We start from the raw sequence: 16,515 nt of genomic DNA on the forward strand, positions 1-16,515 counted from the left end.
CCCTGAATATCAACAATAAAACAGTTACGACTGGGAATCAACAATGGTCTTCCAAGCAACGTGCTTGGGGGAAACGTTTCGACAAGTGGACTTGTATTCGTCAGATCAATGACCACGACAAGTCCACGTGTCGAGGCCTGGCTCCGGCGACATGTCTTTCTGATACCGCAGACGTATGTTCGTTTTCAATGATAATTAAAACCAAACTCCATTGAAACCCGCGTAGCTGATCGTCTCGCTTATGTGAGCTGGCGGAACGGAGCCAGTGGACCTCGCCAGTTTGTGCGGCCTCCGGTTTCAATGCCTTTGAAAGAGTATGTTACCGTGGTATCAGGCCACTTGTTGATCCCTTCAAATCTCAATCTTCATTTCATGCTTTGACTCGTTCTGGTTGTTAAAGTATTCTTTGGAAAACCTTTCTTCATCCGTTTAGAGGAGAAGATTTGATTTATTACTCGCACAAACGAAAGCAAGAATGGTCGTTCTCGAATTTAGAGCCAAAGTCTCGGGGCTGCTTTGTACGTCAATGTGATGATCCGGATTTTGGATGATTGTCTCGTACGTTAAGCAGTTCTGGCCGAGGAAGAGAGCCTTAAAACTTTCTGGGTCTGTTAATAGAACGGAAAGTCTGCCAATACTTGTTTTACGTTAAGCCTGGTGGTATAAGCAGCGTGAGAAAACTTCCCACAAAACTTCCCACCACAACGAAGAGGCGCTTTGTCTGTGTCCGCTGTCGTGTGCAAATTCGTCGCGCTGCTTACGCCATTATGACTTCATCGGTTCAAATGTCCCCAAGACATCAATGGGTTGTGAGTGGGGGAGAAACTTAAATGGATTGCCATTGAATCCACAGCGTGTAATAAAGATGGTGCTGGCATTCTGGACGCTCGGAAGAGAACACGATGTTTACGTCAGCATCAAAAGAAAAGTAGCTGGCGGGTGGGCGTCAGTTTTCTACACAGCGTTACGTGCATATTAAACGTTTTTGCACCTTTACGATTGTAAAAAATTGTGTTTGTTGTGCTATGGCTAACAATATTATGCTTAAGGGGTAAAACCGTATCGTTAGTGGGAATCAATGAAGTTTGCTTGTGCGTGGAATTCTTGCAGCTCAAAAAAATTGTGACAGCTGTGACACCAGGACACGAAAGGTATATTAAATAAACTTTCAAAACTATCACTGTCACATTCTCATGTCAAATACCTCTGTGCATCCATACTGGTCACAATTATTGAACAGTTTTCAACTACGCCGTTTTTCATCGCATGTGTATCTAGACGTCGCTGTCTTGCGGAATAATTTTTAGAGCCTTAAAAGCAGGGTCATTACCCATAGGACGAGACAACACCCTTAAGGGTGGAATGTTTCTATAATGTGGGTCACAAGCTCACCGCGGCAGAGAGAATAAATACAGCGGGTGTTGGGACAGGTAAAGAAAAATCGTGAAATTACCATGGCGAAATGTATTCGGCGAATGTTCTCAGAAAAACATTGCAGCACAGTGATTCAGGCATATCAGCACTGTTTAATGAGGGAGAAGGAATATCTTAAAAGCTTATGAAATTTCATTATTGTACTTTTCCTCTAAGTAAAACGTTTTATTGAACGTACGTACGTTTTCTCTTTCTTTTCTTGTAATCGTACATATCCTTGATGTGTTCACAATCGCATAAATCAGAAACTTATTTTCATGCGGAACGTTTGTTCACGCTAACGTACAACTAGGGACGGTCGCAAAGCATGATTTGCATCTGTGTACGGCGATCGGTGTGCTCAAGCTGTGACACACATGAGGATCTTGCATCCACAGTCGCGAGGGCGTTGTTTTCAACGAGGCAATCGTGAGAAAGCACAATTGCATCTACGAAAGGTAATTTGTGACTACTGAACCTTGCAACTGAGCTCACTGTAATATTTTACATAGATATTTTTTAATTCTCCCTTGTAGCAATTGCAGCATTTTGCACACAACTGCATAGTGTCAGAAAAGAGAAGTAGCCTGCGCCCCTTGTATGTCCCTAAACACAGCTAAACATTGGAAAAAAAGAGCTGAACCTAGATTTTTAGGCAAGCTAACGGGGCATGATGCCATGATTAGAAATGCGATGGTGCTGCAGCCACATTGACTGCATGCATGTAGGCAAAAACAAAAACAAAGAAACAAACTAAAGCATGATCTGACAAATTCTACTTGCGTTAGCTTTCTATAATATGGAAGATTAATGCAAGTGACCGAGTTATCGATATTTACTTTGCGGAGGTTATCGTCAGAAGTCGGAAATATTGAACGTAGGCGTAGTCTGTTCTTCCTGCCTCCAGTGCATCCCATTGCTTACAAAACCTTGAAGTTTGTCGATGCAACGAGCTGCGCATCGAGACATCTGCACGCGGAAGCAGTTACATATTTCATTCATCGACTCACAAAGACAGCAGCACCTCCTAAATTGCAAGGACAACGTCGTACGCGCAGGAAAAAAAAAAAAAAACAGAACCAACAGCTGCCACGACTAAGAACACGGAACCTTCGTTCGAGCAAATGGAGCGGAGGAGGAGGAGTGGGGGGGAGGGGGGGGGGGGCTTGTCAACGCAAACTTCGCGGGAGTTGCGTATAGCCGTCATGTTCTCCAGCCGCGCCGATGACTAAGATTACATGCCTGCTGCTCCAGACACGTGCCAAACTTACCTTACAGACCGAGAAGGGAGAGAAGCATCCACAACGGTAACACCATCCCTCTTTCCCTGCACCCCCCTCCGCCCCCCCACACCGCTCTCCGTCTTTCCGCAAATGAATCTCGCTTTGAACCACAGACAGCACAGAAGAAGCCAAGCTATTCGGCGGCAAAGAAAGGAAGAAAGAAAGAAAGATACGTTGAAGGACAGCTCTGCACCGGAGGCAGAGAATAGCAGAAGCTTTCCTTTTTTTTCAAGGGCTCCGGGAGAGCCACACATTTCGCTTTCACTCTTGGACCCGCAAGTTCAAGGTTCGTCGACCTTGGCTCGGCGGCGGAACCAGGAAACCGCGGAAGGCGCGTAACATCTGCCCTTCCAGATTTGGCCTCCCGAACTCCCTTAACCCCCCCCCCCCCTCCCCCCCGATACACCCGTCACGCCGCAAGAAGAACCCCGGGGTGTTCATCGAGAGCGAAAGGACAGAAAGCAACGTCGGGCTGCTTGGAGAGAGGAGGGGGAAACCCGGCGACCCCGGGCGCAGACAGTGTACGAAGCCACACGGACTGCTGCAGACTTCTTTCAAACCGCACGCTCCCTTGCCACACAAAACACTCAACTCGCTCGGTCACAGGGAGAAAGGGCAAAGCGTGTTGGGGAAAAAGGCGACGCCGAAGAAAGTGAGCCGAGGAAAAGAAAGAAACGTTAAAAAGAAAAGGGAACGAGAGGGCTGCTGGACGTGGGGCGAAAGCGTCGTGCTCCTTCTATACGTGAAATCGAATAAAATAAAAAAGAAAGAAAGAAAGAATAATGGAAGGAAAAGGAGGAGAAGTGGGAGACGCTGAGTACCCACACGAGGGCATAAATCACGACACCACACGCGTCTTTCGAGCTAAAGCAGGGAAAGAAAAAAAGAAAGGCGGAAAGTAACCAGAGAAAAAGAAAGAAAGAAGAGAAAGGAAGCTCTCTGTCTCCGGGAGTTAGGGATGCGAAGAAAGAAGAAGGCTCGAGTTTGCGGAAGAGAGGTCCTCGCCGCTGGCTTCCACTTCCGGGTCTTGGGCGAGCGGTGCGGCTTTCGTCGCTGAAGAACCCCGGAAGACGAAGCAGTAGAAGGAGAAACGAAACGCGCCATAGATCGCGGCGATGGGGAAGAGAAAGTGCTTTGACCTTGAAGTGGGACGCACGCGTAGCGCCCGAGTGAAAGCGACGGACCGCGGAGTTGTTATGCGGGCTTAAGAAAGCCCGGCATAGAGCGAGGGAGAAAGAAAGAAAAATATGAAGTTGGGAGGAAGAAAGGGCGGAAGAAACTTCCGGGGGCTCGCAAAAAACGCCGGGCGCACTTCCTCAAGGTTATCCGCGCGCGCGCACTTCTGCGAAGGGCACGCGACAGCCTCCGCTCTTCCGCAATCCGATCAAAGAGGCTGCTTCCTCGAAGGCCTCGCACACTTATACCCGTCTGCTTAGTTTAAGTATGCGTGTATATATTTTTATTCCTCTAGAGTATTTCGCGCTTTCACGCAGTTTCGTAAATGGGATGAAGCTCAGAAGGGATTTAAGGACCGGGTGGTTGTTCCAACCCTTTCTTCCTGGTACGACCGGCTGCTGGGCGTGTATGTATAGAGTGGTGCGGGAACCCAAGGCCACAACTCTGTGTCGGGTAAAAAAAAAAAGCGTTAAGCGGTGCATTTTCTCCTTTTTTCGTCTCCTATGGCTTCGTTCTGGGGTTATGGAGGGAAAGCTTACCACCCGTCCATTTTTTTTTCGTTTTCTTTTTTTAAATTCATGACGGCACGTGGCAGACGCGTGAGATGCGTGAGGGTACGTTGGCAGGGCAACGGAAGCTTTGAACGCTGAAGGTCATTTCCAGTGACGCCATTTTCTCATGATCGCAGGCAGATGTAATGTGAGGCCAAGAAGAACCAGGTTGTACAAGGAAAAATTTACGTTATGGACGCTTTTGTTGTTTATCAAACCGCGCATTAGTTGTTCACACTTAGAAGAACTCGTAGTTGTGCTAGTTGGCAACGAATCTTGGCAACAGCTTGTAGATAGTACAGAATTTATTGATAGGAAAGACAGAGAGGTCGACCTGAGCTAGTGCGCTCTAGTCTGCTACTCTGCACAGGGGAAGAGGGAAGGGTAGTGAAAGTACTGGGAGGAATAATGATGATAAGAGAAGCGGTGAGTGCTTATATACATGAGACAGTTGCCTTGCTAGAGCCGCTCGTCGAGCTTGGTGTCCTGCATAAACTTCAATAACACTTTAGTTGCACGCATTGGAGTTGCAGTGTCAGGCCATGGCTGAGGATAGCTTCCTCCGACAGTGGTTGCCTGCCAACGCTGACTAGGAAACTTTCTAACGGCCTTCGCTCCAGCATGTATGCTGGGCAATCGCACAGTATGTGTTCCAGTGTTTGAGGCATCTGGCAGTGTTCACAATCAGGGCTGTTCGATTGGCCGATGAGGTGCGCGTAGCGACGGGTGAAAGCAACGCCCAGCCGAATCCTGTGTAGCAATGACGTCTTGCTCCGCGTAAGCTTCGGGGGAAAACAGCATTTACCGTCTGGGTCGATCATATGTAGGCGTCTGTGAATGCTGTCATCGTGGGCTGTATGCCTTTGTAAGGTCCTGCATGAGTGCCTTGATCATGGAGTTGGTGTCAGGTCGCGAGTAGGAAGTCCGTACTTCAACACCTTGTAGGAGCTCAAGAAAACACACCCACATACATGCACGCATTCTCACGCACCCGAACACACACACACACAAAAAGCTTCCCCCCTTCCCCCACCTACCTCTCTCTCTTTCTTTTTTGGGACGCAGACGCTGAAAACGAGCGTGAAAGGGCAACATTGTGAAAAACGTTCATTGACGCTGCGACGTAACGGAAAGGATAGGTCGGCTTGACCAGCTAATGAAGAAAGCGCAGCAGCGGTGGTTCTGCGCTGCGGCGACAAGCGTCACTGTATCTGCAGTGTTAGTCATCGTTGCAACAGAGTTCAACAATGGCTGAGAGAGCAGCGACGGTTGACGCTTTGGAGACGGTCTTATTCGACTGATGCAAGAAGTGGCACAAGAGCATAGGTTCCAACACCAAGTTTTAAGGAGGAGCGTGTCGTATAGGGTGAACGAAATCGTGGACGAAGAAGTGAGCCCCATGGAAAACGGTAAAGCTCACACAAGAACAAAAGTTGTGAATGCAGACTTGTTTCTTACTATGCCATATCTCCAACGGGGTACCATAGAAACATATTTTAAAACTTGCGAATATAAGGGAAAATAAATGTCAAGGTTTACGTGCCGTGAGTTTTCCAGGGAAATGAAGCAGCTGTCGTCCGATGCGGTAGTGATATCCTAAAAGCGCGGACGAGAAAAACCAGTCAAAAACACAAAGGACAAGATGAGAGGTTCACACCACAACGAAGTCGTTGTGGTGTGAACCTCTCATCTTGTCCTTTGTGTTTTTGACTGGTTTTTCTCGTCCAAGTATGTACGAACTGGCCCAGATTTCAACCCTTCTAAAAGCGCGGGCTTTGATTCGACTGCGAAGCAGAAGGGACTGAATATGGCCACGCACACCTTGATGTCTTCAGTACAGCTATATGTATGTTTCTTTAATTAAGTTCACCTACAGCACGAATTGCTGAATCAAAGTTACCTAGAATATAAGAATGTATGTCAGAGCAAAAGGGGTAGAAGACGCGTGGTAAGCGCGTTTGCCTATTCCTCATAAAAGGTGTCAACACGAAAACGACTAGGCGCACTACAGAACAAACTAATCATAGAACATCTTGCTGGGGAAGCTTGTGGATCGCTATTACATGGGCTATTAATATAGCACATCCCCTACAAAAACACTTGTCATTCTATTGATGGTGTACTGTCGTTTCTGTAGCCATCAATAAGCTTTCTTTAGAAAGGCCATCGACTTTCTCCTTAAGCTTTTTTCAAGGGATGCATCTATTTGTTTCGCTCATTATGCGCGTGCTTCAGAGCTCCTTACTTTGCGTGTGGAACGCGAACGTGTGTTGTTTGTATTTCATGTTGGTCCGGCGTGTGTTTGTTTGCACGCCAGCCCTTGTTGACGCGCTCGAGTATGCGTGCGTGTTTTGCTGCTGATCACCTCGGCAAGTACACCGCCGACGTAAACACGCTATGAGGAGCGGAGCAGTCTTACGCACCGGGACACCTCATCATCGCCTCCACCTTTGCCGAGATCCCTCGGAAAAGAAGCTCAGCCGGCTTCATTACGCAAGTGCACGCGTATAGGAAAGAGCGAACTACCCGGCTGGCTTTCTACTCCAGCCGCGTACCCGTATTTAGAGCTATATAGCGCGCCACCTAGCTGGAATCCCCCGAAGCTCTGTCGGGACCGTTGACGAGCTCCTTTTCTTTTGTCTTAGGGGAGCGAGCTACCGGCCGCCTCAACACGCGAAAGGCTAGAGAGGGGAGGGGGCAAGGGGGTGGGGAGTCCCCTGGTAGGATGAGCTGTCATTAGCGTAATTTCCTTTTAATAATGCGGCCGTCGTCGTCACCGTCTTCTGGCTCCCGAGCCTGCCTATACGCATGGGCGTTGGCGCGAACCCGGGATCCATGACTTATTTCTTTGCTTGCTCGCCACCGTAAAGCTCTCTCTGCACGGCCCGCGTCTCTCGGGCCACTCTTAATCAGGTAAGACTCATCATCTTGTGCGAGCGCAAGATGCCTGGCGCGCCTGGCCGTCTAGACTCGCTGGTGGACGACAGAGGGCGCTCCCCGCCTGCGTAGTATATTGCTCTTTTCTCTGTCGGCTCGGTTGGGACTTGGCACTTGGGGCATTATTAATGTTCCATCCCCGCATCCCCCCTTTGCCTCTGAACGGATGACTAGACTCGGCTCCAAATGTTGCGGCTGTTGTGATGCGGTGTACAGTCCCCCAGGAGAACGGTGTGTGACCGCGGCGTTCGTTTTTCTTGTTACACAGAGCGAAGTTGCGAAGAGTTGCCAAAGATAAATGTGCGATCATGCGTCACCTTTTAGTCCGGGAAAATTTCATACACAGCCACGCACGTTGCGCGCGCGCGCATACACACGCGCGCGCGCACACACACGCACACGCGCACACGCACACGCACGCGCACGCACGCGCACGCACACACACACGCGCGCACACGCGCACACGCGCACACGCGCGCACACACACACACACACACACACACGCGCACACACACACACGCGCACACGCACACACGCACACACGCACACACGCACACACGCACACACACACACACACACACACACACACACACACACACACACACACACACACACACACACACACACACACACACACACACACACACACGCGCAAAAACAAAATCGGAAGTTTATGGCGTATGCGTTTCTAACCACCACTTAACGACTTGATACAGGAGGCAAGGCAAAAACTCAAAAGCCTTTCACTGAGGTCACTTGCCACACAAGATTAGAATAAACAGTCGATTAAGGCATTAATGCATGCAAACAGCATTAATGCAACACGAGCGCATAGGTTCGCGACACTTGATATGGCAAAAAAAAAAGTTGACATAATATGAGCAAGCATAGATAAATGACATTTAAAAATATGTCTTGAGCCATTTGCGGCTCAAGGTTTGTTCGATGGACATGATGAGTAGTTAATTCAGCTTGCTTTAGCCGAGAATAGATCGCACGCAATTCTCAACCAAGAAAGGCTTTAGAAATGACCGTTAGATCTCGCTGTGTCTCGTAGCAGTACTGGAATATGCAAATCGTAACGGCAATACACGCATTAGGGAAAGTGCCTAAAATTTCTCTTTGCTTTTATAAAACACTGAAGTTCTTGACTGACTGACTGACTGCTTTTATAAATTTGCCAATAAGTTTACCGTCTCGACAGAATATGCAGTCGAAGCGCGAACAAAGTTTGAAAAGCGATCACAGTATGATAGATAAATAGCCCATTGGCTCTTCTCTTGTATGTGCGCCTGCAGGCCCCTTCATTTCCCTTCGATGTTGCTGGAATCGTCGTAGGACTGTTCCAGGTAGCTGTATAAGGAAATACCGTTCTCCTGAAGAAGAGTTGTTCCCTGAAGGATGGTTTTCACCAGATAATAACAAGCGTGCGACTGAATTGGTACGAATTCAATTACTATTTCATCAGCGTCACCGTGTAGCCAGTACCGGAGGGCAATGGGAAGCTGGTCTACATGGGGCACGTCTAGCGTGAAATAAACGACGAGTGAGTAATGTTTGGCTTCTTGCCCGTACTCAACGACAAATCATTTCACCGGCTTAGAGTATCGGTCATCATGTCCGCCAACTCGATCCAAGGCGAACCGGAAGGATAGGATGGATAACGTTTTCCCATGTTGCATTGTCGAACAAGGTTGTTCCTTAGGAGCGAGCCGAACTCTAAGATCACCTCTAAATGCAACGAAAATCGTTGTTTCTAGGGAAACCCAATGCTGGGGTACTCCTGAATACCAAGCCACACTCAGCCAGCAGTCTGACACTGTTACAGCTACGATGCGCTACAGTATCTCCTTCCATTATATCGTTTGAGCAGCAAAGTGTTGATCAAGCAGTAGACCGGGCTACCCAGGATACAACTACCTTTTGGTGATCAGTGCTGTCATCGCCTGTTTTCGAATTTCCCTCCACTCTTTCCCGATCAGAGAAACTATTTATTTCGGTTACATTAAATCCTTGTCAAAAATTATTCTGTTACAATGCTCCCTGGGCGGCGTATTACAATTCGTAGCGTATAACCGAAATTACCGGCGGGGCCATGGGAATGTGATGGGTTCTTCAAAATCCTTTTCGTGAAGGAAACATTCTCAATAAGGCCCACTGGTAGTCGGGGGCCCATGCTTGTAGCCCGCTCAACGCCTCTCCCCCCCCCCCCCCCCCACACACACGCACGCACGCACACACACACACACACACACGCACGCACCCAGACGCACACACGCACACACGGGCACAAACACACACAGACACACATGCGCAGGCACACACAGACTTCATGTCACAAGGTCGCATCATGCAAGGCCACAATGCACATAGCCCCTCAAGACGCCTTCCCTATAAATGCTGGCAATTCATGGCCGCATGTTCACCTCAAGCGAAGTAAAAGTTTCGAATTGGAGCCTGCTTCGAAAAGCCGTCGAGCGGAAACACGCCCCTCGACTTTCGCTCCGACCGGAGATAGCGCGTAACGGTGCTGTTCAAGTTAACGGAGTAAACTTGGCTCAACTTTCAACTAATCCCAGAGACCAAGCAGCGCTACTACCCACTTTTTCTAACGAGACTCCAGAAGGCGTCTAAGGCAAAAAAAAAAAAAAAAACATGGCTCATTAAAAAAATGGTCTATTATAAGGTAACAACATGGCCGTGAGGAAACCGAGCGGAGCTCGGCTCTCTCTACGCGTTGAACATCGCCGTTGTGCACGCGTGGCAAGAAAGGAAGCCGACCCAAGAACTTCGAGGAACGACTTTACCGTCGTTCGCAAAAACGACGACCCTCCCGAGTCTCTTCCTGTAACGTTGCTCGGGGGAGCGCGAGCGCCGTCCTAAATTATATTGTTTGCCCCTAAGCGGCCATATTAGCGCCTTTAATGGCGGCACCCATTTAGAAACTGTTTGCGCCCTGCTATTTATGAGCCGTGTCTCCCGCCTCGACGACGGTCCGACCTTCCCTCCCGCCCGCCGCTTTTTCTTCCCCTCCCGTCTTCCAGCCGGGCGAAGACTCGAAGGGCACGCGCGGAAACTGCGTGTCTGTTTACGTGTAATGCGCAACGGCGACTCCGATGGTGTGTTGGACGTTGGCAGAAAGAAGGTGTGGCGCTGTAATCCCAAGCGCACCGCCTCGCCAGCCTCTGGTGTATGGAGGGGAAGTCACCCCCCCCCACCCCTTCTCAGCGTTAACGCAATTCGCGGTAGCGAGAAAGCCGGCCGTCTCGCAAGAACAAGCTTCGGGCAAACCGTACGTCCTTCCTTTCGTGTTTAATTAGGTGCAGCGTGTTAAATGCTGAGTCTCGCTATGCCGGTAAAAGGGAGTGCGTTCAATGTCGCTACCCAGAACGCCGTATTGCAGTAGGACTGGCGCCGCGGCTTTGGCCACCTGCAGGTGCCGACTGCTATGTCGTGGGTTCGAATCCCACGTGGGTAGAATGCAGGAGCGCTGGCGGTGTTGGCTGGTTGGGTTTAAACGTGACAAACGCGACACCTGCGCTACGAACGGCGCTGTGTTGGAGCACTCTGGATTCATTTTGACCGCATGGGTTTTTCTGAACGCGATACTCTAAGCTTAAACACATTCGCATTTCTACACTCTTCTCTAATTCAAATGTAACCATCGTGACCTGAAATAGAACGCGCGATCTGATTTTCAGCAGCTGTAATTGGTGTGTAATGTACATTAAGAGGGAGCCTTGGGCCCGGCCAGAGCTTAACGTAAGCACGGTATTCGTGGTCCACAAATCCCTCGGCATTATTAGGTTTCTTTTGCTGCCTGTGCATGTGACCTGAATCGCAAAAATAAGAAAAGAAAGGCATTGTTTGCCGCCACAGCAAGTATTGGTTGCTCGCATTGGTTTATTCTTTCAAAACCATGGCCTATCGGATGCACTGCAAGACGATCGCTCTGACGAGCAACACGAATTAAACTCGCCCAGCTGACAATTCCAAGACCGAGTCCACGCCTCGGACTGGAGTAATGTTAGTGCATGGCTTGTACACCGCGCGGCCTAAGAAACCAGGACCGTGGTCTCGTTAGCGGGTACGGTTACCGCGTCTGTCGGGTCACCCAGCGACGCTGCCCACCTTTAGTGGGAACTTCGGCGTCTCTCACATTCCAGTTGCTGATTTGTGACGTCACTAAATCGTCACATGTCGTTCTGTCTCTCACTCAATACGTCTCTCCAGCTCAGCGAGATTCTAACGTAGTATGCATCCAAACGTGGGACGTGACATTTCGATCGAAAGTGTAGAGTGTTATCAGCGCTTAAGTAAACACTTAGATGGATATATGCGATGAGTAATATGCAAGTATTCAGTAACAACACAGAGAGACATGTCCTTAGTAGAAACCAAGGTGTGTGCTCGGCTGCATGCCTGAGAAATGTGCCACTCACGATGTAGGATGGAAAGATGAGACGACCGTTTCAACAAGACCACACTCGCATACAACCACGATGAAAATCCACACTATCAGAGCCATCAACTGCTTCTCTCACCCTGTCCATCGTGATTGTCGGCCAGCCAATCACCAACCACTTTCACTCAATGCCTGCCACTGCCTACTATACTTGGCGTAATCGAGTAATCGTGCTGCTTTCATCCAGGTCGGCGCGATCGCCGCCCGCCCAATCGCGATCCGCTGTCACGTGCCACGCATCAACTGAACCGTTTAAGCCATTCCACCGTGGCTGCACGGTACTACTCGAGACGAGCGGGAAACTTTCACCTAAAGCGCCCAAGCCTTCCGCCAAAAGACTCCACGCGCAGCACGGTTCAGGGCGTGCCGCCACCGCACGTGCCGGCTATGCTTCATGCGCTTAGAAGGAGATAAAGATTTTCGACAAACGCCGTTCCTTGGCAGCGAAGAAGAACGGGTCGCTCTTTTAAAAGAGCGCGGAATTTGTCGCCGCACCCTTCGCCGCCCATTTCATCGTCGTCGCCGGCGTGCCACGCATTGGACCTCGAGATTAGCGTTTGTTGTGCGGATTAGAGAACGGCAGCGGCAGCAGCGACGACGAAATGCCTCGACGGGAGAAGGGTCTTCCTCTCGCGTCGAGCTCGGCAAGGACGCGAGCACGCGAGCTAAAGCCCCAGCCTGCCCCCTCTTATCGGACGCGGGGCGCCTTTTGGAGCTGCTATTTCGCGCCGCACTCAAGCACTGCAGTGAAGCACGAAGCCGCAGTTCAGCCGTAGCCGTCGTCGTCGACGGCGACGGCGATGCCTGGCTGCGCATCTGATTTCGGGCTTTAGGACGGGGTCGAATGGGGACTACTGCGGCCACTTCTAAACGGTGAATCGCTGCTCGAATCGCTTTTATGGTTTCCTCCTTCCTTGCGCAATGAAATTTAGGCTTGGACTTGGAAAGGAGTTTCGGGGCGCTTGCGCTGAAAAGGGGGAGCATCAAAAGAAAGACTCTGTGAGCGTGTAGTCCAGAGTTTGTGATCGGTAGTGAATGCATATTGAGGGTGGATTTTCTGTCCGTTAGAAAAAAAAGGACGTGTACTTTAACGATTTGCCGTTTTGCTCTGAAAAAACTTGGTTAGAGAGACGATGAAGTGAGTATGCAAAGTTTACTAGCTCGTTTGGGCTTGGGAGGTTCGTTGGCGACTCGTACAACGCGAAAATTTAGGGGCGAACTTTGCGGAGCTTCCGCGGAAAGCGTTTTTCGCTATTGTGGTTTCAGGGTAGTCCCTGAGCTAATTAATATATGGCGCGTATAAGAAGACCCTGTAGTAGTTTTGACACATCGCAGCAGAGGACAGCCCTGACGCTTACAACGTTCGACGCTTACAATGCGCCGCTTGTAAGCGCCGCACTGCGACACTTACAATGCGCCATCGAGTTAAAACGTTCTCCAGATATTCAGGAATAACGTGTGAGAACCAAGGCTTGAAAGAATTCCTAACTGTTTCAGATTGAAAGAAAATACAATGTAATGGTCTTGTGAGCCCCATACGATTTAATTGGCGGTTTTTGGAAATATTAGCAGTGATGATACGTTACTCATTCATGATCGGGTGTTTTTTTATACATAAAAGGGGGCAAGTCTGAAGCGTGTTGTTGCGAACGAGCTAGGAACGGAGGTTACAGTTCTATAGCACACACTTTCATTGCAGGATGTTGAATCAACGTAATTCATTTTGTTGTGTTTAGTGGTTCGGACATCATCTTTAATATCGAATAACCATAACCACACAATAAACGCGGAGAGCATCATTGAAACGAATTCCTTAAAAATTAACTCAGTTTTTAGGGGCGAACATTGTGCCACGATAGCAAATGCAGGCCCGACGTGTCATCATCATTATCAGCCTATTTTCTAAAGTCCACTGCTATAGAAAGGCTTCTCCCTGCGAGCTCCAATTATACCTGCTTTGCGCTACCTGGTTTCAACTAGCGCCTGAAAATTTCCTAATTTCGTCCCCCCCCCCCCCAAGTTTTCTGCCGTCCTAGAGAACATGGACCACTTATTGTGCCATTCTCCTCCATTTGAAGTACAAAGACAATCTGTGTACAACACATTCAGGAAACTAGATGATCGTCCGCTGAGTGAACAGACAGCACTAGAACACCCTCCCCAACGAACATCGGCTGAGAAAGCAGTGAAGGCACTTTTGTGCTTACTGAGAACGTCTGGTTTGTACGAGCGGCTTTGACTTGAGCACTGTCCGTACACGTCTGTATACCATCTCTCTCCCTTCTCTCCCTTCCACTTCTCCCTTCCCCCAGCGTAGGGGTAGCCACTCCTGACTGGTTAACAACATTACCTTCCCTATATCCCTCCCGCCCCCCTCTCTCTCTCGACTGCGCTGTCCTTCCCTTGGCACCCATTCTGTTACTCTAATGGTCCACCGGTTGTCTACCCTACGCATTACACGGCCTGCCTAGCTCCATGTTATTCTCCTAATGTCATCTATGCATTATCGTCTATATTACCCAACAACTTTTGCGGTAGTTAGGCAAAGTGCAATCTTTACAACGATAGCTGAGCCTACGAGGACGACACCGGTACGTCAGGTTTCATGCCAGGAGCAATCCAGAATATTATAGCAGCTAACAGCAAATTGATTTCCCTCAAGACGACTGATTCTGTCTGAAACACATGACTATGAAAAAAAGTATATCTTCTAGAGATGCCATGAAATCTGCTTGAAGTGCCCCTAGCTATTGCTGTAGAGCTATCTTCTGTTTACAGATATTGCTATAAAGAAGGCTTAGCGCCTTGAAAGCGAAGGTGGCTCTTTGAAATTTACTCGACACTCACTTCGTTCCGCGAAGCTCTGTTCCCCCTCGACAAACCTTCAGCTCAAAGTAAGTGGGTTTAAACAAATCCTCCGTCCACAGCAAACGAGACCGTGAGGAGGGAGCTTCCAAGAGTGAAACGCGAGGTCGAGAAATTGGCCGCGGTCCACTCAGAGCCGTTCGTTCACCCGCCCGGAGATGACAAACACTCCGCGGTACAACCGCCGAGTGCCCTTCCTCGCGTACGGATAAAAACCATCGTCACCCACCGTCCATCCGTCCGTCCACTCGTGCACACACACAGACACACGTAGTGCTAGATACGCCACATCGAGTTCTCCACGGCTAACCACTTCCCAACGTTCCCCGCCTCCCGCCCTCCTCCTTCTCCGTTTGTCCACACGACAGTCAAGTCCTGCGGAGAAGCCAACCAAACGAAGCCTTTCTTGCTCCGGGAAAAAAAAAGGAGGCGCTTCTATTGCGTCCGAGCGCAAACATCGGACCGAGAGGAGCGGGTACTTTGCCCCCGGCCTAGAGGCGAAGCAGCCCTTGTCTCACGCCAGGACGAGTGCCTCGAACGTTAATCACCTCCCCGTCCGCCGGTGAAGTCGATGGGAGGCTCTGACGTCGCACTCTTTGCGTCGAGGCTCGCACTCTACGAGAAAACCGCTGCGCAGGGCTACGCTATTGCCGCTGCGGGAGGCTAACTGCTGTCGGCGGAGAGGGCTGGCAGCCACACTGAAGGCGAGGCGGCGAGGACAATGGCCCGGACGCCGCGACGTTGTGGCACGTGCGAAAGTGGAGACGAAGGTATAGGTGGCGTGAACTGCACCAGCCGGTTGCTGTTTGCCGGCCCTTTGCGTAAAGACCGACAGGGAGGAAGAGCGCGTTTGCAGGAGTGTCAGATGCACTACAGTAAAGTAACAAAACTGCAGCTGTAGCAAACCTGAATGTCTTGCCATAGCTTTGGTTATGGTTCACGGACAAATGCGCGGCTAGGGGTAAGTGGGGGTGGGGGCGGATTCCTTGCTTGTTTATTACAACGTGCAACTGAATTTATTCACTAGAAGTGCGGCAATTTCTCGTTTGCGCACTATTTCCACAATGCAGCCACTGAGCGATAAGGCCAGTAGAAAGACTGCATGCCTATTGCACACCATAATCACATGTCTATGGTGCTTCTTTTTTCTGTGTGGTTTCTCAACTATATGACTAAAGTTTGTTTTCTAGCTTGTCCCGTAAGCTCCCTCAAATTTATTTTTCTTTAACCTTCTTTTTCATTCACCATACTCCTTAGACGCGCAGGTTCCCGAAGCTCAATAGCGCAATAGGTTCAACGTTGTTTTCAGATATTAGAGGAATCAAATTTAACACCGGCTGATCGCATCTGTTTATTTACGTGAATCGACGCTTACTGCTGTCACTGTAACGTTTTTGGTTACGCAAAAGCACAAATTGCTTGGAGGTCCAAGATTTGTTAAACACAGAGTGCTCGCAGAAGTCAGCTTCTCCCCTGAAAACATTTTAGAACGGAGAAGCAAACTTTACTAAACAGCATTTTATGGATTGTGAATGCACTCATGGACGCATCCAGAAACGCATCTCAAGTGACTTGTACGTAGTCTGTCTACGACACTGACATGTGTCAGAAACAAGTAAATTCGAGGAGAATTCAGCCGAGGTGCATCCGAGGAAGTGACATTTAAATTATGTTCAGTTGGCAATGAAATATTGTGGACAAGCCGGCGACGAAAGATGCAAGCAACTCCAAGGTGATCAAATAAATAAGTAAATGCTAAGAAGCACAAAGTAAACGATCAGCTCAAATGATTCATAGAGCCGTTCGCAGATGTCCAGTTATGATC

Source organism: Dermacentor andersoni, chromosome 7, assembly GCF_023375885.2.
Source record: "Dermacentor andersoni chromosome 7, qqDerAnde1_hic_scaffold, whole genome shotgun sequence".
Lineage (NCBI taxonomy): Eukaryota > Metazoa > Arthropoda > Arachnida > Ixodida > Ixodidae > Dermacentor > Dermacentor andersoni.